A 23,589-nucleotide genomic window follows, 5' to 3' on the forward strand; every position below is an offset into this window, starting at 1 on the left:
AAAGCAACTTGAAGAAATAGCAATAAGTGAATGCTGTAGAGGACATAAACTCACATGTATATATAGCCAATGAATAAAAATGACGGAGATGGTGAAGACATTGCAAAGTTGAAGAAATTGAACAACTGAGGAATTCAAACTGAGGAAAAAACTCAAATTGAAGATTTTCAAGTTTTGGTGGTGGCGTGACCCACCGTATAAGAATGATGATTTTAGACACCGCGTACAATTGTCGTAGGGTTCTGAGAATCAAATTCTTCATTAATTTCTTCACACTTAGAGTGTTAGTCTTCATTAATTGAAGAAAAACGTTTCTTCATGTGTTGCACATCTAAGTCATCAATTTGCATAAGTGTTATGATGAGTGTCCTTTTCAAAGAACATTCGAAGATTCTAAGATATTTATCTCACACTGCAACTTGCTATATCTCTTCTCATCCAAGGGCTTGTGAAGATATCGGCTAGCTATTCTTCGGTCCTTACATGCTCAATGGAGATGTCGCCCTTCCACACATGATCACGAAGAAAATGATGACGAATCTAAATGTGCTTTGTCTTCGAGCGCTGAACTGGGTTATGAGCAATCTTGATTGCACTCTCATTGTCACAGTAGAGAGGCACATTCTTCATGTTGACGCCGTAGTCCTTGAGAGTTTGCTTCATCCACAGCAACTGAGCACAGCAAGAACCAGCAGCAATGTACTCAGCTTCAGCAGTAGACAGTGATACGCAGTTCTGTTTCTTCGAGGACCAACAGACCAAGGATCGTCGAGGAAATGGCATGTGCCAGATGTTGACTTGCGGTCCACACGATCACCAGCATAGTCAGAGTCTGAATATCCCATGAGATCAAAAGCCGAGCCCTTGGGGTACCATAATCCAAGTGTTGGTGTGTGAGCTAGATATCGAAGAATATGTTTCACAGCCTTATGGTGTGATTCCTTCGGTGTAGCTTGAAATCAGGCACACATGCAAACACTGAGCATAATATCTGGCCTAGATGCACATAAATAAAATAAAGAGCCAATCATGGAGCGGTATACCTTTTGATCGAAGTCAGTACCATTTTCACATAGATGGCCATTTGTGGGCATAGGAATTTTGACGCCTTTGCAATCTTGCATGCCGAATTTCCTCAATACGTCCTTGAGGTATTTCTCCTGAGATATGAATATGCCATTGCGTTGTTGACTAATTTGAAGACCTAAGAAGAATTTCAATTCTCCCATCATAGACATTTGGTATTCTTCACCCATCATATAGGCAAATTCATCACTGTAATTTTGGTCAGTACAGCCAAAAATGATATCATCAACATAAATTTGGCACACAAACAATTCACCATCATAAGATTTAGTGAAAAGAGTTGGGTCAAGTGAACCGGGTTTGAAGCCTTTCTTCATGAGGAATTCCTTCAAAGTATCATACCACGCCCGAGGGGCCTGCTTGAGGCCATAGAGGGCCTTATTGAGCCTGAAGACTTTGTCAGGATGCTTTGGATGTTCAAAACCTGGGGGTTGAGCAACATATACTTCTTCCTCAAGCTTACCATTGAGGAATGCACTTTTCACATCCATTTGATATAAAGTGATATCATGATGGTTAGCATAAGCAAGTAATATGCGAATGGCCTCAAGTCTAGCAATAGGTGCAAAAGTTTCATCGAAATCAATTCCTTCAACCTGTGTGTAGCCTTGAGCTACAAGCCGTGCCTTATTCCTCACCACAAGGCCATTTTCATCTTGCTTGTTGCGGTAGATCCACTTTGTGCCAATGATATTGTGCTTGCGAGGATCTGGACGTTTGACCAGTTCCCAGACGTTGTTGAGCTCGAACTGATGTAATTCTTCTTGCATAGCTTGAATCCACTCAGGCTCCATAAATGCTTCATCTACCTTAGTGGGCTCTGTGATAGAGACGAAATCAAAGTGCCCACAAAAGTTAGACAAATGTGAAGCTTTTGAGCGTGTGAGAGGACCTGGAATGTTGATGTTGCTGATGATTTTATCAATCTGCACTTCGCTTGCAACGCGAGGATGAGCGGGTTGTCATTGAGGAATTTGATCAGCATTTTCTTCAGCACCATTTTCTTCAGGTGCATTAGCTCGACGTTCTTCACGTTTTGGAATGAATTCTTCAGCAGATTCTTCGGTAGGAATGACATCCTCAGTAGCCTTGAACTTGATAGTTTCCTCAGGTGTTGGTTCATCTATTACAGAGGGTAGGTGCTCTCTTTGCGAGCCATTAGTTTCATCGAACCGCACATCTACAGTTTCAACAACTTTGTGATGAACGTTGTTGAAGACTCTGTAGGTGTGCGAGTCCTTTTCGTAACCAAGCATAAAACCCTCATGTGCTTTCGGTGCAAATTTAGAGTTGTGATGGGGATCTCTAATCCAACATTTAGCACCGAAGACTTTGAAATAACTTACATTGGGTTTCTTGTCAGTGAGGAGTTCGTATGCAGTCTTCTTGAAGAATTTGTGAAGATATACCCTGTTGATGATGTGGCACGCAGTATCAATTGCCTCAATCCAGAAACGACGAGGCGTCTTGTACTCATCAAGCATAGTGCGAGCCATCTCAACAAGAGTCCTGTTCTTGCGCTCCACGACGCCATTCTGTTGAGGAGTATAGGGAGCAGATAACTCATGAGTAATACCAAGTTCATCAAGATAGTCATCAAGACCAGAATTCTTGAACTCAGTTCCATTGTCACTTCTGATGTGCTTGATCTTCACACCAAAGTTGGTTGAAGCCCTCGAGGAAAATCGTTTGAAGACTTCCTGCACCTCATGTTTGTAAGTGACAATATGCACCCATGTGTAACGAGAATAATCATCAACAATAACAAAGCCATATAGAGATGCATCATTTGTAACTGCAGAATAGTGATTAGGACCAAAGAGATCCATGTGAGGCAATTCAAATGGTCGAGTGGTAGTCATGATTGTTTTCGCTGGATGTTTGGCCTTGGTCATCTTTCCAGCTTCACAGGCTCAGCACAAGTGATCCTTGAGGAATTTGACATTCTCAATGCCAATGACATGCTTCTTCTTCGCGAGCGTGTGCAGATTCCTCATGCTAGCATGACCAAGTCGTCGATGCCATAGCCAGCCATCTGAAGCTTTTGCAAGTAGACATACAGCTGGTTGAGGTCCTGTAGAGAAATCAACAATATACAGATCTCCTCTCCTAAAGCCTTAGAAGACTTTGGAATTGTCAGCTTCCATGATCACAACACAACGATACTTGCCAAAGATAATAACCATATCAAGATCACAAAGCATTGAGACTGGCATGAGGTTGTATCCTAAGGACTCGACAAGCATGACTTTGCCCATGTGTCGATCCTTTTTGATCGCAACCTTACCTAGACCCAATACCTTGCTTTTTCCTTTGTCAGCGAAGAGGATATGCTTCAGATGCGATGGAGATAGGGGAATGTCCATCAGTAGATTCTTGTCACCAGTCATGTGATTTGTACATCCACTATCGAGGACCCACTCATTGGTTTTGGGTTGATCATCCTGCAGATGAATTAGTGCAGCTTACGAACTCATATAGTTCATCAGTGAAGAATATGACATCAATTTCATCAGATCAATTCATCAAGCAATAGAACAGATAAAACAGTATGAGGACGTGAGAAATGAGGATTCATTTCTTCATGATTAGCCTGCGTCCTATCAGGCACTTTTAGGTCTCCAGCAAATTCTTTAGACGTTTGAGCACATCTGGAGACCTGACCCTGCATAAGAGATTAGTTCTTTTTCTTCACCACCCACATCTGAAGGGGTGGCAAAGAGTTCATCACTCTGCGAGCTCCATACGAGAAAGATGGCATAGAAGCCAGTCCACTTCGTTTCACATAGGAGGAGTTAGGGTAAGCATATGAATAAGCAGAGAAATTCTTCGAGGACTTATGAACATAATGGTTAGAAGAATAATGCTCATATTCATAGCCCTTAAATCTTCCCTGCGAAACAGAAGGGTTAGCACGATGATGTTCATATGAGGACTTTGATCCTCTTGAGGAATTTGATCCACGTGAGGAATTTGATCCGTATGAGGACTTGGATCCATATGAAGAATTTGGTCCATATGAAGAATTTGATCTGGGGTTCCTATTCTTCACAGGTGGTGTCATGATGACATTCACCTGAAGATTTTCAAGACACCTTTTGGGAACCCAGATTTTGTTCATAGGGGAACCATTCCTGCAGTTAGTGCCAACATATCTAGCAAATACTTCACCATTCTGATTTTTGAACAGTTTATAGTTGGAGTCAAATGACTCATCAGAGGAATGGGGAGATTCACATGTAAAGCCAGATAAAGTGGATGGATCTACTGGAGGTCCCTTTGCAGCAACCCATGAGGTTTTGGGAAACTGCTCAGGCTTCCAGTAAGTCCCATCAGCGTTGAGTTTCCTCTCAAAGGTGATACCCTCTTTCCTAGGGTTCCTGTTGAGGATCTGCTTTTTCAGCACATCACAAAGAGCCTGATGCCCTTTGAGGCTTTTGTACATGCCTGTCATGTACAATTCCTTCAGCCCTGCATCATCAGTGATACTAGCAATGTCCTTAGATGAGGAATTAGTGACAGCAGAGACAGTTGAAGAATTTGTAACATTTGAAGCATTTGAACATTCAGGTGAAGAATTAGCAGATTCGCGTTCAATGCACTTCAAACATGGAGGAGTAAATTCTTCCTGAGCAGCGCTGATTTGTTGAGCAAGTAATGAATCGTGCTCCTTCTGAAGATCTTCATAACTCACTCTTAGCTTTTCAAGATCTTGCTTTCTTTGAAGAAATTCATAAGAAAGCTTCTCATGATCAGATAAGAGAGTGTTATGATGACCTTGAAGGTTGTCAAACCTAGACTGAAGTCTCTAAAGATTTTCAGTCAAGGTTTTAGTGCGATCCATTTCTTCACCCAACATATCATCACTTTTGTCTAGCATGTTCTGAACCTTTTCAAAAGCCTTTTGTTGTTTCACAACAATCTTAGCAAGTTTAGAGTAGCTAGGCTTGAGGTTTTCATCAGATTGATCCTCACTTGATTAAGAGGAGGGGTATTTGAGTACCTTGGCACCTTTTGCCATGAAGCAATAGGTGGGAGCATAGTCATCATCGCCTTCATCAGCCTTGTTGGTTGAGCCATTTTCTTCAGTGTTGAAGATGGACTTGTTGACGAACGCAGTAGCGAGAGCTAGACTCGCCACACTAGATTCCAACTCCTCAGATGCCTCCTCTTCCTCATGTTCCTCAGATTCAGCCTCAGAGTCCATTTCCTTGCTAATGAATGCCCGAGCATTCTTGGAGCTGCTCTTCTTGTGAGATGAAGACTTTGAGGATTTTGATGATGAAGACTTTGAAGATTTCTTCTTCTTCTTGGACTCATCAGAACTGTAATCCTTGTATTTCTTCTTCTTTGATTCCTTTTCCCACTGAGGACAATCTTGAGTGTAGTGACCAGGTTTCTTGCATTTATGGCATAGCCTCTTCCTGTAGTCACTGGATGAGGAATCATTGCTCCTTGAGGATTTTCCAAAATTACCACGTCTTGAGAACTTCTGGAATTTCTTCACGAGCAGTGCTAGCTCCTGGCTTAGTTCTTCAGGATCACCAAGGCTACTACCAGAATCTTCACCTTCAGATTCAGAGACAACCTTGGCCTTCAGGGCACGTGATCTGCCATAGCTCGAACCATAGAGATCTCTCTTCTCAGCAAGCTGGAACTCATGAGTGTTTAGCCTCTCGAGGATATCAGCGGGATCAAGTGACTTGTAATCTCCACGTTCATGTATCATCAGTGCCAGAGTATCAAATGAGGAATCAAGTGATCTCAGCAATTTCTTCACCACCTCATGGTCGGTGATGTCAGTGGCACGAAGTGCTTGAAGCTCATTTGAGATGTCAGTGAGGCGATCGAAGGTTTGTTGAACATTTTCATTGTCGAGTCTTTTGAAGCGGTTGAAGAGATTGCGAAGAACGTCAACTCTAGAGTCACGCTGTGTTGAGACTCCTTCATTGACTTTGGACAGCCTATCCCAGATAAGCTTAGCAGTTTCCAAAGCACTCACTCTACCATACTACCCTTTGCTTAGATGGCCACATATGATGTTCTTTGCTTGAGAATCGAGTTGCTTGAATCTCTTCACATCAGCAGCATTCAGAGAAGGTGTGACTGAGGGAACACCATTTTCCACAACATACCAGAGATCGTTATCAATTTCCTCAAGATGCATTCGCATCTTATTCTTCCAGTAGGGGTAGTCCGTCCCATCGAAGGTAGGACACCCAGCAGAGATCTTGCTCATAGCTGCGGTCGACATAACTAAAACTCCAGGCGGTTAAGCCAAAATCACACAGAACAAGGGAGAACCTTGCTCTGATACCAATTGAAAATGCATTATATCGACTAGAGGGGGGGGGGTGAATAGGCAATTTTTACGAATTCTTCACTGAGGAATTTGCGGGTGAGGAAATTCCTAAGCGAAGAACTACTTGCAGCGGAACAAGTACTCAGAAGCAAACATAACAGACCATAAGCATGGTCATCATGATGAAATGTAAACACGCACATAGTACAGGAAGCGAAAACACATGATAAAACAGGATGAAGACAAACAGACTGAAGAAATTGAACTGAGGAAATTGAGAAAGTCTTCAGTCAAAGTCTTCAAAACAGATATGAACAAGCATACAACACAACGATGAGGAAATGAAGGAGTTGAGGAAATAGAACCAGTTGGCTTGGTGAAGACAATGATTTGGTAGACCAGTTCCAACTGCTGTGACAGTTGTACGTCTAGTTGGAGCGCCTAGGTATTTAAACCTGAGGACACACAGTCCCGGACACACAGTCCTCACCGTATTCTCCTTGAGATAAGGTCACACAAACCTCGCCCAATCACTCGTGGTAAGTCTTCAGGTGACTTCCAAACCTTCAAAAACTCGGTCACTCGGCGATCCACAATTTCCTCTTGGATGCTCTAGACCATGACGCCTAACCGTCTGGAAGATGCACAGTCTTCAAAGGTAACAAGCGTCGGATCCACGCAGGATTAATCTCTTTAGTGATGCTCAATCACTTTGGGTTTGTAGGTGTTTGTGTTTGGGTTTCCTCACTTGATGATTTTCGCTCAAAGTCCTCGGAGGATGGGATGCTCTCAAATGACAAGTGTCAGTTTCTCTATGGAGCAGCCAACCAGCTAGTGGCTGTAGGGGGCGGCTATTTATAGCCTAGGGAGCAGCCTGACATGATAAGACATAAATGGCCTTCAATGATATGACCGTTTGGTGGGTAGATATTTTGGGACAGCTGGCGCATAGCACAGCAACGGTCGGAAATTTGAGTATGAAATTCCTGAGGGCTATTATGTTCCTCACTGTGTAGGCAATCTGCACTGGCGAATTCCTAACTCCTCAGTCAGAACAAACTCCTCAGAGACCAGAAGAACTTCGTCTCTGTCACTGAAGAAATTGACTGAACTGTATGAGATTTCCAATGGCTTCACTCGAAGGGATTGGTAGGTCTAGGATTTTGAGTTGAGCATCACTTGGAAATTTTTCCTTAGTATTTCCTCGACCCCCTTTAACAGTACGGTGTTTCCTATGACTCAAGAAAGAGAAAATGAAACTACGAAAACAAAAGTCTTCACGCTTCATGTTCCTTGAATGAATACTAAGTCTTGTATTCAAGGTCACCCAATTTCTTCACATTCAAAGTCTTCAGAAAGTCTTTAGGAATCCAAAGTCTTCAGTCGAAGATATTCATTTTTAGGGGTCGAATTTCTCTGTAAATATCAAACTCCTCATAGACTTATAGACCTGTGGACGCTCATAAACACATTAGTCCCTTAACCTATAAGTCTTCAATACACCAAAATCACTAAGGGGCACTAGATGCACTTACAACTGTTGGAAATATGCCCTAGAGGCAATAATAAAGTGGTTATTATTATATTTCCTTGTTCATGATAATAGTTTATTATCCATGCTATAATTGTATTGATTGGAAACTCAAATACATGTGTGGGTACATTGATAACAACATGTCCCTAGTGAGCTTCTACCAGACTAGCTCGTTGATCAAAGATGGCTATGGTTTCCTAGTCATAGACATGAGTTGTCATTTGATAACGGGATCACATCATTAGGAGAATGATGTGATGGACAAGACCCAAACTATGAACGTAGTATATGATCGTGTCAAGTTTATTGCTATCATTTTCTGCATGTCAAGTATATGTTCCTATGACCATGAGATCATGCAACTCACTGACACCGAGGGAGTACCTTGTGTGTACCAAATGTCGCAACGTAACCGGGTGACTATAAAGGTGCTCTACAGGTATCTCCAAGGGTGTCTGTTGAGTTGGCATGGATCAAGAATGGGATTTGTCACTCCGTATGATGGAGAGGTATCTCAGGGCCCACTCAGTAATACAGTATCACAATGAGCTTGCAAGCAATGTGACTAATGAGTTAGCCATGAGATCTTGTATTACGGAACGACTAAAGAGACTTGCTAGTAACGAGATTGAACTAGGTATGTGATACGTCTCCAACGTATCTATAATTTTTGATTGTTCCATGCTATTATATTATCAATCTTGGATGTTTTATATGCATTAATATGCTATTTTATATTATTTATGGGACTAACCTACTAACCTAGAGCCCAGTGCCAGTTTCTGTTTTTCCTTGTTTTTGAGTTTTGCAGAAAAGGAATATCAAACGGAGTCCAAATGAGCTGAAAATTTACGGTTATTTTTGATGGACCAGAAGAAGCCCCCGAAGCACAAGAGTTGGGCCAGAAGAGTCCCGAATCAACGACAAGGGTGGAGGGCGCGCCCCCTGCCTTGTCACTGACTCATGGACCCCCCTGACTTGAAACCGATGCCAAAAATTCCTATAAATCCAGAAACCCCCAGAAATAAGCCTAGATCGGGAGTTCCACAGCCGCAAGCCTCTGTAGCCATGTAAAACCAATCGGGAGCCCGTTCCGGCACCCTGCCAGAGGGGAAGCCATCACCGGTGGTCATCTTCGTCATCCCGGCGCTCTCTGATGACCCACAAGTGTAGGGGATCAATTGTAGCTCTTTTCGATAAGTAAGAGTGTCGAACCCAATGAGGAGCAGCAGAAAATGACAAGGGGTTTTCAGCAAGGTAATGTCTGCAAGTGCTGAAATTGTAAGTAACATAGTAGTTTGATAGCCAGATATTTTGTAACGAGCAAGTAATGATAATAGTAGCAAAAGTGCAACAAGATAGCCCGATCCTTTTGAGGCAAAGACAGGCCAAAACGGTCTCTTATAGTAAGCAAAGCGTTCTTGAGGGTACACGGGAATTTGATCTAGTCACTTTCATCATGTTGATTCGATTCGTGTTCGCTACTTTGATAATTTGATATGTCGGTGGACCGGTGCTTAGGTATTGTTCTTACTTGAACAAACCTCCTACTTATGATTAACCCCCTCGCAAGCAGCATCCGCAACAACGAGAAAAATATTAAGAATAAATTCTAACCATAGCATTAAACTTTTGGATCCAATCGGTCCCTTACGGAATAGCGCACAAACTAGGGTTTAAGCTTCTGTCACTCTCGCAACCCATCATCTAATAACTGCTCCACAATGCATTCCCTTAGGCCCAAATATGGTGAAGTGTCATGTAGTCGACGTTCACATGACACCACTAAGGGAATCACAACATACATACTATCAAAATATCGAACACATATCAAGTTCACATGATTACTTGCAACATGATTTCTCCCGTGACCTCAAGAACAAAAGTAACTACTCACAAATGATAATCATGCTGAAGATCAGAGGGGTATTAAATAGCATAATGGATCTGAACATATAATCTTCGACCGAATAAACCATATAGTAATCAACTACAAGATGTAATAAACACTACTAGTCACCCACAAGCACCAATTTATAGTTCCGGTATAAAGATTGAACACAAGAGATGAACTAGGGTTTGAGATGAGATGGTGCTGTTGAAGATGTTGATGGAGATTGCCCTCCCCAAGATGGGAGAGTTGTTGGTGATGATGAGGACGATGATTTCCCCCTCCGGGAGGGGTTTCCTCGGCGAAATCGCTCTGTCGGAGGGCAAAAGTGCTCCTACCCAAGTTCCGCCTCGAGACGGCGGCGCTCCATCCCGAAAGTCCTCTCTTTATTTTTCTAGGTCAAAATGACTTATATACCAGAAGATGGGCACCGGAGGTGGGCCTGGATGAGCACAACCCACCAGGGCGCGCTTGGGGGCCCAGGCGCGCCCTGGTGTCTTGTGCTCACCAGGGTGGCCCCTCCGGTACTTATTTGCTCCAATATTCCTCATTTATTCCGTAAAAAATTCTCCGTAAAGATTCAGCTTGTTTGGAGTTGTGCAGAATAGGTAGCCTGATGTAGCTTTTCCAGGTCCAGATTTCGAGCTGCCGGAATTCTCCCTCTTTGTGTGTACCTTGCATATTATGAGAGAAAAGGCATTAGAATTACTCAAAAAGCATTATTATGCATAAAAACATCATAAATAACAGTAAGAAAACATGATGCAAAATGGACGTATCAACTCCCCCAACCTTAGACCTCGCTTGTCCTCAAACGAAAAATGAAATCGAAAAACATGTCCACATGCTTAGAGAGAGAGGTGTCGATAAAAACAAAATACGGCTACTGCAGGATGGTCCAAACGCGATCAGAGACCCTTCGACGAAACTGTGTGCGATGCCATAATCGCAAATGGTGATGTAAAAAACCGTCAAAAAAGGTGCAAAACGTTTGCGACGACGGATGCATCAAACACGGTTCAGATTTTAGTTGTGTGTGCGATGCAGGGCATACGGTTCAGTTCAATTAACTGTTTGGGATGAGGAGGAACAAAAGAAATGGGCAGCTAGATGAAGGCGTGTGCGATATATAGCATACGGTTCACTAGGATGAACTATGTGTGATTAGGCAACACAATAGAAACGGTTCAACTGAACAAGATGTGTGTGATACGAGGCAAATAGGTCCGTAATCAGAAATGTGTGCGAAGACCAATAATAACACAGATGATTGCTGCTAATAAGCCGTGTGATTTGCTCTGTCTACAGTAGAATAACATGTATGTATAGGACACAGTGTTTTGGCTGCTAGGTTCATATGCACCCATTGTCTAAATACACATTTTGAAAAGTTGAAAATTTTGGAACAAAAATCCCGAGGGTATAGCCGGACACTCTATGTGCATGCACAAAGTTTCGGTGAAAAATGATGTTTTTTCTGGCTTGTGTAAAAAAGATAAAGAAATGCAAAATGAATAGTTGTAATGAAGCATCAGAAATTGTCTTTTTTACACATGCCACAAAAAACCTCTTTTTCACCAAAAACTTTGGGCACGCACATAGAATGTCCGGATATACACGCGGGATTTTTGTTCTGAATTTTCAACTTTTCAAAATGTGTATTTAGGCAATGGGTGCATATGCACCTAGGAGCCATTGCCAATTCCGGGTATATATATATATATAACTGAAATAAACATCCAATTACGTAAGTGACTGTACAGATCATTCGCACACACCTCAATAAATAATTGCATGCATTCTAAAGTAGGAGAAACGATCGTCTAGTCATCTACTTCTTGTGACGCTCCCGCCACTGCTATGTGGCTCGATCCCTAGTCTGGGTCAGGAAGAAGACAGTTCCTCATGTCAACGATCCGCCTCTCCATCTCGTAGCTTGTGTACGCATCCATGGCGGCGTACTTGACATGTTGTTCATCCAGTCTCTCATGCCACACATTGTACCAGGCGTTGCTGTCCTTATTGCTCTCATTCTTCATCTTCATGTAGTAGGGGTCGATGATGGCCGAGGCGAGGTCAACCAGGGAGTTCAGTTTGTTTTTGTCGCTGCGCCAGACCTTGTAGTCGCGCTGGATGTTGACAATATTCGGGCATTTCAAGCCCGAAACCTTGAGCGCTTTTAGATCGTTGGTGGTGTCCACCACGGCGAAACTGTAGTCGGAGCTGTTGATAAACCTGGAGAAACGCTTGCAAGGCGTTGTGGCCAGGTGGTAGTGGTAGACGAGGACGTCATGTCACACGCACAACTGGGCAATGACAACCTTCTGATCGTGCCCGGCACGACCCATGGTGTACTCGAGGTCGAAGCCGACCACTTGGTACTTGTCCTTGGCAAGGAACTGCTCCATAGTTTGGATGGAGCTCTCCACCGAGACCGGATCGTTCATGTACACCACCGAGAGAGCCTTCCCCCTCATGTGGGTGTCCATGACGTGTTGCGTGGTGAACTGCCCGCCGTTGTCGTCGTTGGCCGCTGGGAGCGCCATTGGAGCCACGGGGAGCGCCATTGGAACCGTTGGATGTCCTCTCTGTATGTGTCCTCGTGGGTGTGCTTATTGTGTTGTGTGAGATGAGAGATGAAGGTAAATGGCTGCAGGAATAAAAGGGGGCCGGGCGGCGTGGATTCTCGGCGCGTCCGCATGGCAGTTTTTGCAGCGGGTAACTGCATCGTCGCGCCGCGCCCGGCGCAACCGCATGCACACGAATGTGCGTGATCGTGCGCCAGCCCCAAACACTGGCAGCGCGCGTGGAGGGACGAGGGCAGAGCACCCGGAGGGACGCGAGAGCAGAGCGCGCGCGCCGCTTGAACCGCAAGAAACCACACACATAGAGTAGTTGAACACGCAGGAAATGGTCGCCTACAAGCCGGCCGACAGTTGCGTCGCTGCGTAGAGAGCGGCCGTGTGCTACCACCTCCGTCTAGTCTATAGTCCCCTTTATATTCTGTGCCATACTTTGCCCTCAAATTTAACCAACAAAATGTTAATGCATGTTAAAAAAATTATATAATTGGAAACTATGTTCAAATATGAATCCAATTATATAATCTTTGGCGACATGCATTCGTATTTTATTAGTTAAATCATACTTATAAACCAGGATGGAGGTATAGTAGGTAATTAAATCAGAAACATTTTTTATTAACTGGATGTGTACGTGTCCTTTCGTCTTCCTCTCGCACTTCTTGTCACCCCGCTGCCGCAGACGGCTTACAGCGCAAGCTTGCACAGTGCGCGAGGGCGTTCTTTTGGCCAAACGGTGGCGCCAATGAATCATCGGTGAGCCTGTTCCCGCGCAAGCTTCACGCCTGACTCGGTGAAATCCCCCAAAATCCCAATGCTTACCGGCCTACTATAAAAACCCTCACGGCTGGCGAGTCCTGCATCGCATTTTCCCCTCCCTCCCTGTAGCTTATCTCGTCTGCTTCTCCCACAATCGCCAATGACACCGGTCCGTCGTCGTCGCTCAGCCACTCCGCTGTCATCAAAGGACAGCTCCAGCTGGGAGGCTACACCGCGATGGCGGTGCAGTCCCCGACATAGTGTAGTGCGCATGGCGTCCCTGTTGGGTGTGCGCGGAACACCCACCACATGCTCTGCCGCCGGTGCCCGTCGGCAGCTGTTGCCAGCCGCCGTTGCCACCACACCACCGTCGAAAGCCAGGGCCATCGCCCGCTCCACCGCCACGGCCCAAAGGCGGGAGGTGGCCGTTCTGGCCGCCACCCCACTGCCGGCCACCGTGGCCATCACCCTCTCCGCCACCGTGGCCTGAAGGTGGGAGGTGGTGGTCGTGGCCGCCACCCCGTCGTCGGTCGTCGTGGCCGCCAGCCCACCATCGACCGCCGGGGTCATCACCCGCTCCGCCACCGCCGCCTGAAGGCGGGAGGCAGAGGTGGATGCCTGCACGTGCGTCAGCGACCTTGCGCGCTACACCGAGTTCCCGCGGGAGGAGGAGGAGCGCCTCATCGAGCACGCAAAGAACCTTACAGCCACCGTGGCCGCGACACACGCCGCCTTAGAGGCAAGGAATCAGGAGATCTACGAGGAGAACCACCGCTTCGAGAGGGGTCGTCTGGAGTGGCAGAGGGCATTCGAGGTGAGCGTCACTGAAGCTGCAACAGTGGCAGGCACCGTATTGCGGTTGCCCAGCTCGTCGGTAGGATCCTCCTCCTCTGCCTCTTACTGAGCACGCTCGGCAGAGGAGAGGTAGCCGGAAGTAGTACAAAGCCCCTCCGCAGTAGTAGTAGTAGTAGAATTTAGGGGCTATTTTGTTCAGTTCATCTGACTATAGATGTGGTGGAACTGTACAACGTACTTAAAATTAGCTAGTATATATAGTCGAACTAGCTGTTACTGTACGTGGTTGGAAACAATTGGGGAAAAGTTGGTCGGTTCAACTGTCGAGTTGAACTGTTTGTATAAATTAAGACCGATTGCTTAATCTATGAATGAAATCTATGCTTAATTACTGAATTTTATTTGCAAAAATTAGATACCGCTAGTGATTTTTAGCTTCTTATTTTGACAAATCGCAGTGTTACAACGTTGACAAATGGCAATGTTACTATATCAACAAATGACAATCTTTCCAGTTTGACAAATGGTAACATACCCAATATGACAGATGCAAATCGCACCAAATTGTTTGTAAGTGGTTGCACATGGGTCATCCAAAAGAACCGTTTGCGTTGAAGAGATGCACAAATCATGCTCTCACTTTGCATCATGTCGTCCCGGGGTCGACGGGCGGGTGGCGGGAGGACAGCAGCTGGCGACGCTTATAGGTAGCGTTCGACAGTGGCATCCCATGCCGCTGAGGGGGGCGCACGCACGGAGAGGAAGGCGGGCGGCCATGGAAGTCAAAGGGCTCGCTTCCCAATGAGCCTGCATAGCGTACAACTCGCACGCTTCCCGGTGAGCCTGCACATTCAAGGAAAGCTTGCACACCTCTCGGTAAGCCTGCTCACCGGACTGCGCTCGCACGCCTCCCGTTCTGTCAAGGTCAAGCAGCTGTCTGCATGGCACCTCCTACAACCATTAAAACCAAGACACGTGGCGTCACGTGAATGGTTAATAGAACGCACACGGTTTGAATTATACAAATGTTTGAGATATTAAAGTGGAAGCTATTTTTTCAAAATGCATTTGTTGGCTGTCATTATTTGAGTGTGTGTTCTCTCAAAATGGACACGAAAAATGCCACACCATGTAGAGTGCCATTCCATGATAGCATGCCAAGTTTCATGAATTTCAGACGAGTTTTGGATTTACTAGAATTTGAAAACCAGGCATCTCAATGTTTTGCCGGCAATCAACGGTGCCCTGGTATTTGAAATTCATTCCCATTTCTTGCATGGGACCTAAGCATGCACCCAAGGACACAGATTTGATTTTTCAACCAATTTATATGCATTGGAGCATGTGCACGTAGTTCAAATTTGAATTATGCACATAAATGCATTGAAAACTCAGTTAATGCATAAAAATGTCGAAACGAACCCCGAAAAATCAGAAAAATTGACACAACACTCCTGTTGTTCTATGTTGACACAAGAAAAAATTTGAGCAATAAGAGGCAATGGATATCGTTTTGTCCCCAAAGGTGGGACGTTCCCTACCGAAACCATCATGCTTGTTGTGAGAAGCTCTGGTTTGTGAGAAGCATATACCCAAACCTGCCCCAAATGGGACAAAAATTTACCATGACATGTTGATGCCGCTCCATGATAGCATGCCAATTTTCATGAATTTCAGATGAGTTTTGGATTTACTAGAATTTAGAAACCAGGCATCTCAATGATTTGCCGGCAATCAACGGTGCCCTGGTGTTTGAAATTCATTCCCATTACTTGCATGGGACCTAAGCATGCACCCAAGGACACATATTTGATTTTTCAACCAATTTATATTCACTGGAGCATGTGCATGTAGTTCGAATTTGAATTATGCACATAAATGCATTGAAAACTGAGTTAATGCATAAAATGTCCAAACAAACCCCGGAAAATCACAAAAATTGACACAACACTCCTGTTGTTCTATGTAGACACGAGAAATTTTTTGAAAACAATAAGAGGCAATGGATATCGTTTCGTCCCCAAAGGTGGGACGTTCCCTACTGAAACCATCATGCTTGTTGTGAGAAGCTCTGGTTTGTGGGAAGCATATACCCAAACCCGCCCCAAATGGGACAAAAATTTACCACGACATGTTGATGCCGCTCCATGATAGCATGCCAAGTTTCATGATTTTCAAACGAGTTTTGGATTTACTAGAATTTAAAAACCAGGCATCTCAATGTTTTGCCGGCAATCAACGGTGCCCTGGTGTTTTAAATTCATTCCCATTTCTTGCATGGGACCTAAGCATGCACCCAAGGACACAGATTTGATTTTTCAACCAATTTATATGCACTAGAGCATGTAGTTCAAATTTGAATTATGCACATAAATGCATTGAAAACTTAGTTAATGCATAAAAATGTCCAAACGAACCCCGAAAAATCACAAAAATTGACACAACACTCCTGTTGTTCTATGTTGACACGAGAAAAATTTGGAAGCAATAAGAGGCAATGGACATCGTTTCGTCCCTAAGGTGGGACCTTCTCTACCGAAACCATCATGCTTGTTGTGAGAAGCATATACCCAAACTTGCCCCAAATGGGACAAAAATTTTACCACGGCATGTTGATGCCGCTCCATGATAGCATGCCAAGTTTCATGAATTTCAGACGAGTTTTGGATTTACTAGAATTTAAAAACGAGGCATCTCAATGTTTTGCCGGGAATCAACGATGCCCTGGTGTTTTAAATTCATTCCCATTTCTTGCATGGGACCTAACCATGCACCCAAGGACAGAGATTTGATTTTTCAACCAATTTATATGCACTGGAGCATGTGCATGTAGTTCAAATTTTAATTATGCACATAAATGCATTGAAAACTCAGTTAATGCATAAAAATGTCCAAATGAACCCCGAAAAATCACAAAAATTGACATAACACTCCTGTTGTTCTATGTTGACATGAGAAAATTTTTGGAAGCAATAAGAGGCAATGGATATCGTTTCGTCCCCAAAGGTGGGACGTTCCCTACCGAAACCATCATGCTTGTTGTGAGAAGCTCTGGTTTGTGAGAAGCATATACCCAAACCTGCCCCAAATGGGACAAAAAATTTACCACGGCATGTTGATGCTGCTCCATGATAGCATGCCAAGTTTCTTGAATTCAGACGAGTTTTGTATTTACTAGAACTTAAAAACCAGGTGTCTCAATGTTTGCGGCCGAGTGACGGTGGCAGGGTGTTTGACATTCATTCCCATTTCTTGCATGGGACCTAAGCAGGCAACCAAGGACACAGATTTGAATTTTCAACTAATTTATATGCATTAGAGCATGTGCCTGTAGTTCAAATTTGAATTATGCATATGAATGCACAGAAAACTCAGTTAATGTATAAAAATGTCCAAGCGAACCCCGAAAAATCCCGAAAATTGACAGAACACTCCTGTCATTCTATTTTGACACTAGGAAAAAAATTGAAATCGAGAAGAGGCAACGGATATCGTTTCATCTAGAAAGGTGAAACGTTCCCTACCGAAACCATCACACTTGTTGTGAGAAGCTCTGGTTTATGAGAAGCTTATACCCAAACCTGCCCCAAATGGGACAAATTTTTTACCACAGCATGTTGATGCCGCTCCATGATAGCATGCCAAGTTTCATGAATTTCGGACGAATTTTGGATTTACTAGAATTGCAAAAGCAAGTACGTCGACGTTTGCCGGAGAGCCACGGTGCCGTGGTGTTCGAATTTCATCCCCATTTCTTGCATGGGAGATAAGAATAAACCCATGGACACATATATGATTTTACAACCCATGTTGGTGCATCGGAGCATGTGCATGTAGTTTAATTTATAATTGTGCACCTGAAATGGCTACAAAACCAATTTAATGTATAAAATGTTCAAACGAACCTTGAATAATTCCAATTCTTTTACAACACACATATAGTTGCATGTTCACACCAGATAAAAGGTCTAGCAATTCAAACACTGTCCATTGCCACTGTGACCCCATTATGTAATTCAAATCAAGATGAAAAATAAAGTAGATCTCACATAGTTTTTTATCACCAACCGTGTGAGATGCAGCACAAAATACCCTGGAGCACCGTCGGTGTATAGTACGCCTATGTCTTACGCGAGAAGGTGCGTCGGCTACAGTCCACAGTCGGCGTCTCAAGCACACTAGCTCGCTCCCCAAGTATCATTTCACTATTCAATCATCGCCGGTGAAAGATGTGCACGTGGACCCGTGTCGTGAGGGCAACTTCGGTGGCCCACTCCGAAGAGAGTGCGGCCGCAGCCGCCATGCACGTGCTAACAAGGTGCATGAGCGCGGCCGCAATTTGCGACCGGGCGGCCATGGCAGGCCAAACGGCCGTTGTTGCTTCTCAAGTGGCGGTAGCAACTTCTAGCTCGGGGATAACAACTGGCGAGAATGGCACAGCAGCTGTCCGTTCCACAGCGGCGGCCTTAGCCTTGATGGAGGCCGCCCACGACCATGTCGAGGCGGCCCACGCCCAGCTCCTGGCGATCACCGCACAAATCGAACGAAGCTTCTTCGACAACGGTCGGCAACCCACGGCCGAAGAGCTGGCAATCGCCGAGAGCGTTCGAGCAGCCGCCCGTTCCTCCGCCGCATACCTTGCAATGACGGAGCCCGTCCAAGCCCAGATTGCGTCTGCCCACGCCCAGCTCGTGGTGGCCTTTTCCAAAGAGATGGCGGACATGGATGGCAAGATGCTTGCCGAGTATGGTGTGATGGATGCCATGGAGCACCTTCCCTAGGAGACCGTCGGGCGCGAGCTGGACATGGAGGCCGCGGCGGAGATCAACGAGCACCAGTCATAGTAGTACTCTTTGTGTCGGGGGTGTCGTGCGACATATGCCAAAGGATGGCTTATCATGGTGGGGGAGAGTAAGACGTCACCGGTGCCTGGAAAAGGGATAAGGCGTAGACATGTACGATGACGCATCTTACCCAGGCTCGGGTCTCTCCTAGGAGATAACACCCCTAGTCCTGCTCTGCGGGGTCTCAGCATGATCACTAAATCAACAAGGGTGGCTACAAGCTTGCTCCTTGAGCTGTTTCTCTAGAGGAGGAAGAAGAACAAGGCTAGCCCTAGCTTCACTCTCTCTGTGTGTGTGTGGTCTCTATGTGGCTGAACCATTTGCATGGGTGCCCTGGGTGGTTTATATAGGCCTACCCCCAAGGGTACAATGGTAATCTGGACGGGTGTAGGACCCGGCTGTCAGTGTCTATGGTCGCCGGCTTCTCCGCCGGCTGCTGGGGCCCGCCGCCCGATGGGTCCTGCCGGCTGTCTCATACTTCGCCGACAGGCCATGCCCGCCGCTTGCGGGTCCTGCCGGCAGCTTAGTACTGTGGCCGCGCCACTGATGATGCACGCTTTGTCGGGGAGAGCGTGGCTACAGTGCCGCCGCCTGGTGGGCGTTCACTGTAGCCATCCCCCGTCTCTTGTGATTAATGGCGCACAGACTTTCAGGGAGGGGGAGGGCCGCTAGGTGGGGAGTCGGCCTCCCCCGTGCCGACTGGTCAGGGCTTGCCGCCTTCTGGCTTCTCACGGATAGGTAGGGCCCGCCGCCTGCGGGCCGTACCGACAGCCCGTGGTTGGAGCATGGCCTCCTCTGCCATGGGTGATGTCATGGGGCTGCGTGGCAACAGTGCCGCGTCGGGCGGGGGATGTCCGCCCAGTACGCTGCACTGTGGCCACGCTCCGCCCTGGATTCGGGGGTGGCAGGCTGCACTGTAGCCACGCCCTGTCTCGTCATGATTATGTGGGTGCTAACTTTGAGGGAGGGAGGGGCCGCCTGCTAGGAGCCGGCCTCCCTGGAGGCCGCCTGCTAGGAGTCGGCCTCCCTGGAGGCCGCCTGCTAGGAGTCGGCCCTACTCATGGCCGCCCTCTAGGCTCCGCCGCCTTCTAGTAGCCGGTCGCTCGGACCAGCCGGCCCAAAGAAGGCAGCTCTTTGCCTTTGAGGCTTGAGGGGCGCAGTTGGCCCCGATGTCTTGAAATACCATGGGGAGCTGATGAGGCTAGCCATGGTCATTTACTCCGACAGTAGTCCCCGAAGCTGGTGGGGCGCCGAGGCTGAAAAGGCGAGAAGCCTCGGCAGCTTCCTACTCCGAGTGGTCTGGTTGCTTTGCTTCGTTCGTCTTCCGAAACGCCGACTGGTAGGAGTCGGATGCGACCTGGAAGACCGTCTGGTGGGTTTGAAACATAGCGGCGGGAGCCAGGTGGCACGCCAGCCGGGCGCCGGGCTTGCCGCCCGCTACCCGCACGCCACACGGCACCAGTCAGCCGGCCGGCCTGCCAGCCCATGCGCGCGACGGGACATCGCCGTAGGCTTGGGCCCGCCACTACCGGGCCTCAGCATGCGCGCGGATCCGCTGCGGCCGAGGCAGACAATTAAGATTCCGGGGCGCAGTAAATACACGCCGTTACCGTGGGGTAATCGTGGGGTCGTGCGCGCAGTTAATCCCACAACCCCCACGTTCTCGCCCCTTGGCTCCGCCGCCTGGGGCTATAAGTAGGGGGAGGAGGGGGGCGGCAGACATACGCGCGCCCTCCTCACCCTTTGCCATTTCTCTCCTTCTTCTCTCCGCCGCCACAGCGCCCCTACCTCTTGTCGAAATGCTACCGCAGCCCATCATCGCGGAGTCTTTCCTCGCTGCGGCTCTCTTGCTCCGCCGCGGCCTCACCCGTTCGCCACCGCACCGTGCCTCCGTCGAGCTCCTTCGTCGATGGAGCGTCCACGGGATGGCGACTGGGACGGCTCCAATGTCCACGACGACCACCTTTCTTTTCTTCGTCAAACATGGCGGCTACCCCCGGAGACGCAGGTCAAGGTGCGTGCCCCCCGAAGCGGAACTCTCGCCAGCACCGGAGGAGGGCGAATACGTCGTCTTCCGGTCTCATTTCCTTCGCGGCTTCAGCCTTCTGGTGAGCAGCTTCATGCGTTCTTTTCTTAACTTCTACCGAGTCCAGCCGCACCACCTCACACCAAACACGGTGGTGCTGCTGTCGGCCTTCGTCACCTTCTGCGAAGGATATCTTGGTACTCTACCCACCCTTGAGCTCTGGGCAGAGTGCTTCTACCTCAAGCTCGGCACCGCCACCAAGGGCATGACAGCTCAGTGCGGAGCCTGCGTAGCGGTGCGGCAGCCGGGTGCCGGGAACCGCTTCCCGCTAATTTCTCTGCTGCAGTCGGCCAAGCTATGGCAGAAGTCCTACTTCTACGTCAAGATAGGGCACCCGACGAGGGACTACATCAACCTGCCGGCTTATGTAGCCGGCCCTCCTACTGAGCCGCGCCCCAACTGGGATTCCAAGCCGGGTTCCCTATCGGCCGCCTCCAACGCCGCCCTCTGCCGACTTGAGGTGATGACGGAGTCGGAGGGCCTCCAGGACTCGGATTTTCTGGCCACCTACGTGGCGCGCTTCCCCTCCATGCCCGGCCGCACATCATCAGCAGCATGAGCAGGCACCGAGACCCGTGCCGGATGTGCACGCGGGAGATGCCGGACACGGAGGTGGTCCGGCTAGTCAACTACTTCTCCAACTGCAAGTTGTCGGAGAAGGACTGGCGGTTCGGCAACCAGCTGTACGACCGCGCACACCCGCCGCCCGCGGTGAGCTTTGTAATTTCTTTTCTTCTTTGCTTGTCCGAGTTCTTGCTTTGCCGCCTGATCAGTCGGTAATGATGCAGGTCCCCTCAATTTAGTCGGGCGCCGAAGCCCCAGAGCCGGGTCGCCAATATGCGCCAGACCGCTCGAGGAGCGACATGGAGGACCCCGACTTGGGGGCGGCCGCCATGGAAGAAGATGACACCACAGGCGGTGGTGGTCGAGCAGGCGGCTCCGGAGGAGGCGGCGTCGAGGATTGGCTGGATAATGATGAGGAAGAGGCCGAGCCGCGCCTCCCGCACGGTGCTGACAAGGCGGGCGCGAGCTCTTCAGCCACGCCGACTGCACCAGGCGGTGCGCCGAAGCACCGAGCCGGCACGCTGCTGTTCGGCAGCCGGCCAAAGAAACCCAAGAACACGGCCGCCGCGACCAGGCGGCAGGAGGCCGCCGCGAAGGCGGCCAAATTCTAGAGAACCCCGAAGCAGCCCCCGATGGTGTCTGTGTAAGTGCTTGATTTCTCTTGTGTTTTCTTTTCGTCCTTCTTGTAAACTTTTTCTGAGCTTCCTCTTATCTTGCTTGAACAGGGCCCCGCTCTCTCATGAGCGGTCTGCCTCTGCTTCCGTGATCGGGGTGGCGGAGGGCTCCGCCAACACCCGCCACGTGGATCCGCTCACTGACCTCCTGGAGGTGACGGAGAGGAACGCGCGGGAGGCGCGCGAGGAGCGGGAGGAGGCAGAGCGGTAGAAGGCGGCGACCAAGGCAGCGCAGGTGAACGCAGATGCCGCGGCGAAGGCCCAAGTCAACGCCGTAGCCAAGGCCCAGGCGGATGCAGCCGCCAAGGCGCAAACGGAAGAGGCCGCACGCGGCCAGACTCTGCAACTCATCATCCCTCTACGCGCCACGCCGCCGGCGCCAGAGGTCCAGGCGCCGACTGGAGGAGCCGACGACGAACAACCGGTCATGGAGAGGGAGGGGGCAACATCATCATCTTGTGGGCAGAGGTGTCTCCTCGCGCGCCGACTGCTGATGCGCGTAGCAGTCGGCCTGAAGTGCCAACGGCGCCGCCAGCTGGCAACGAGTTGGTGGTGGGCTCGACTCCGGTGGTCCGCACTCCGTGGCGCCGTCTTTCCGAGAAGGTGGCGTCAGCGCCAAGGCCGCTGGATTTCGGGGCCGCAAGCTCTTCGGCCCCTGAGGCTGAGGCCAGCAGCGCCACCCCACCAGAGTGGACACCTGGGGGCGGGACGAGCATGCTGAACTGGGCCGCATAAGATGTCCAGGCCCAGCTCCAAGCCCAAGGCGCCGCCCTTCAGCAGCACACGAAGGCGTTCTTGGCGATGCGAACGGCTTTCCGGGTACGCCTCTTGATTGCTTGTTTTTATTCTTGTGATCTTCCGTGGGGGCGCGCCAGCGCACCCACTGGGTGTAGCCCTCGAGTTCCGGGCCGGCTGCTGAGCAGGCGGCTCAAAACTTAAAGGTAAGTTCCGAGTGCTAACTTTTTCTTCTCTCTTTGTTGCAGGACTACCACAACATCCGCACGGCCGCCTTCAACTCCCATGTCCGAGAGCTGGCCAAGCGGACCACTGATTTGGCCAAAAGCCGGAGTAAGCACTCCATCCTCATTCTCGCGGGGGCGCACCAGCGCACCAGCGGGGTGTAGCCCCCGAGATTCGGGCCAACTGCTGAGTAGTCGTGCAGGATCTTCCCGCAACCACTTTTCCCTTTGTTGATTTGCTGACTGTCTTCTCTTTCTTGTCTTTTGCAGGAGCGGCTACCGACCTGCAGTAGCTCCTGGGCGAAGCCCAAACTGCACTGCGCGCCAAGGAGGAGGAGTGCAGTAAGGCGGCACAGGAGCGTGACCGCCTGCTCAAGGAGCTGGCTGACCAGGCGGACCGGCACAAGACGAAGCTCCAGAATGTGAAGGACGACGAGGCCACCCTCCAGGCCGAGTTCGAGACTGAACGCTCGGGCTGGGCCGAGAGGGAGAATGCTCTGTCTAACGGCTACG

The sequence above is a fragment of the Aegilops tauschii genome, chromosome 1 (assembly GCF_002575655.3).
Source record: "Aegilops tauschii subsp. strangulata cultivar AL8/78 chromosome 1, Aet v6.0, whole genome shotgun sequence".
Lineage (NCBI taxonomy): Eukaryota > Viridiplantae > Streptophyta > Magnoliopsida > Poales > Poaceae > Aegilops > Aegilops tauschii.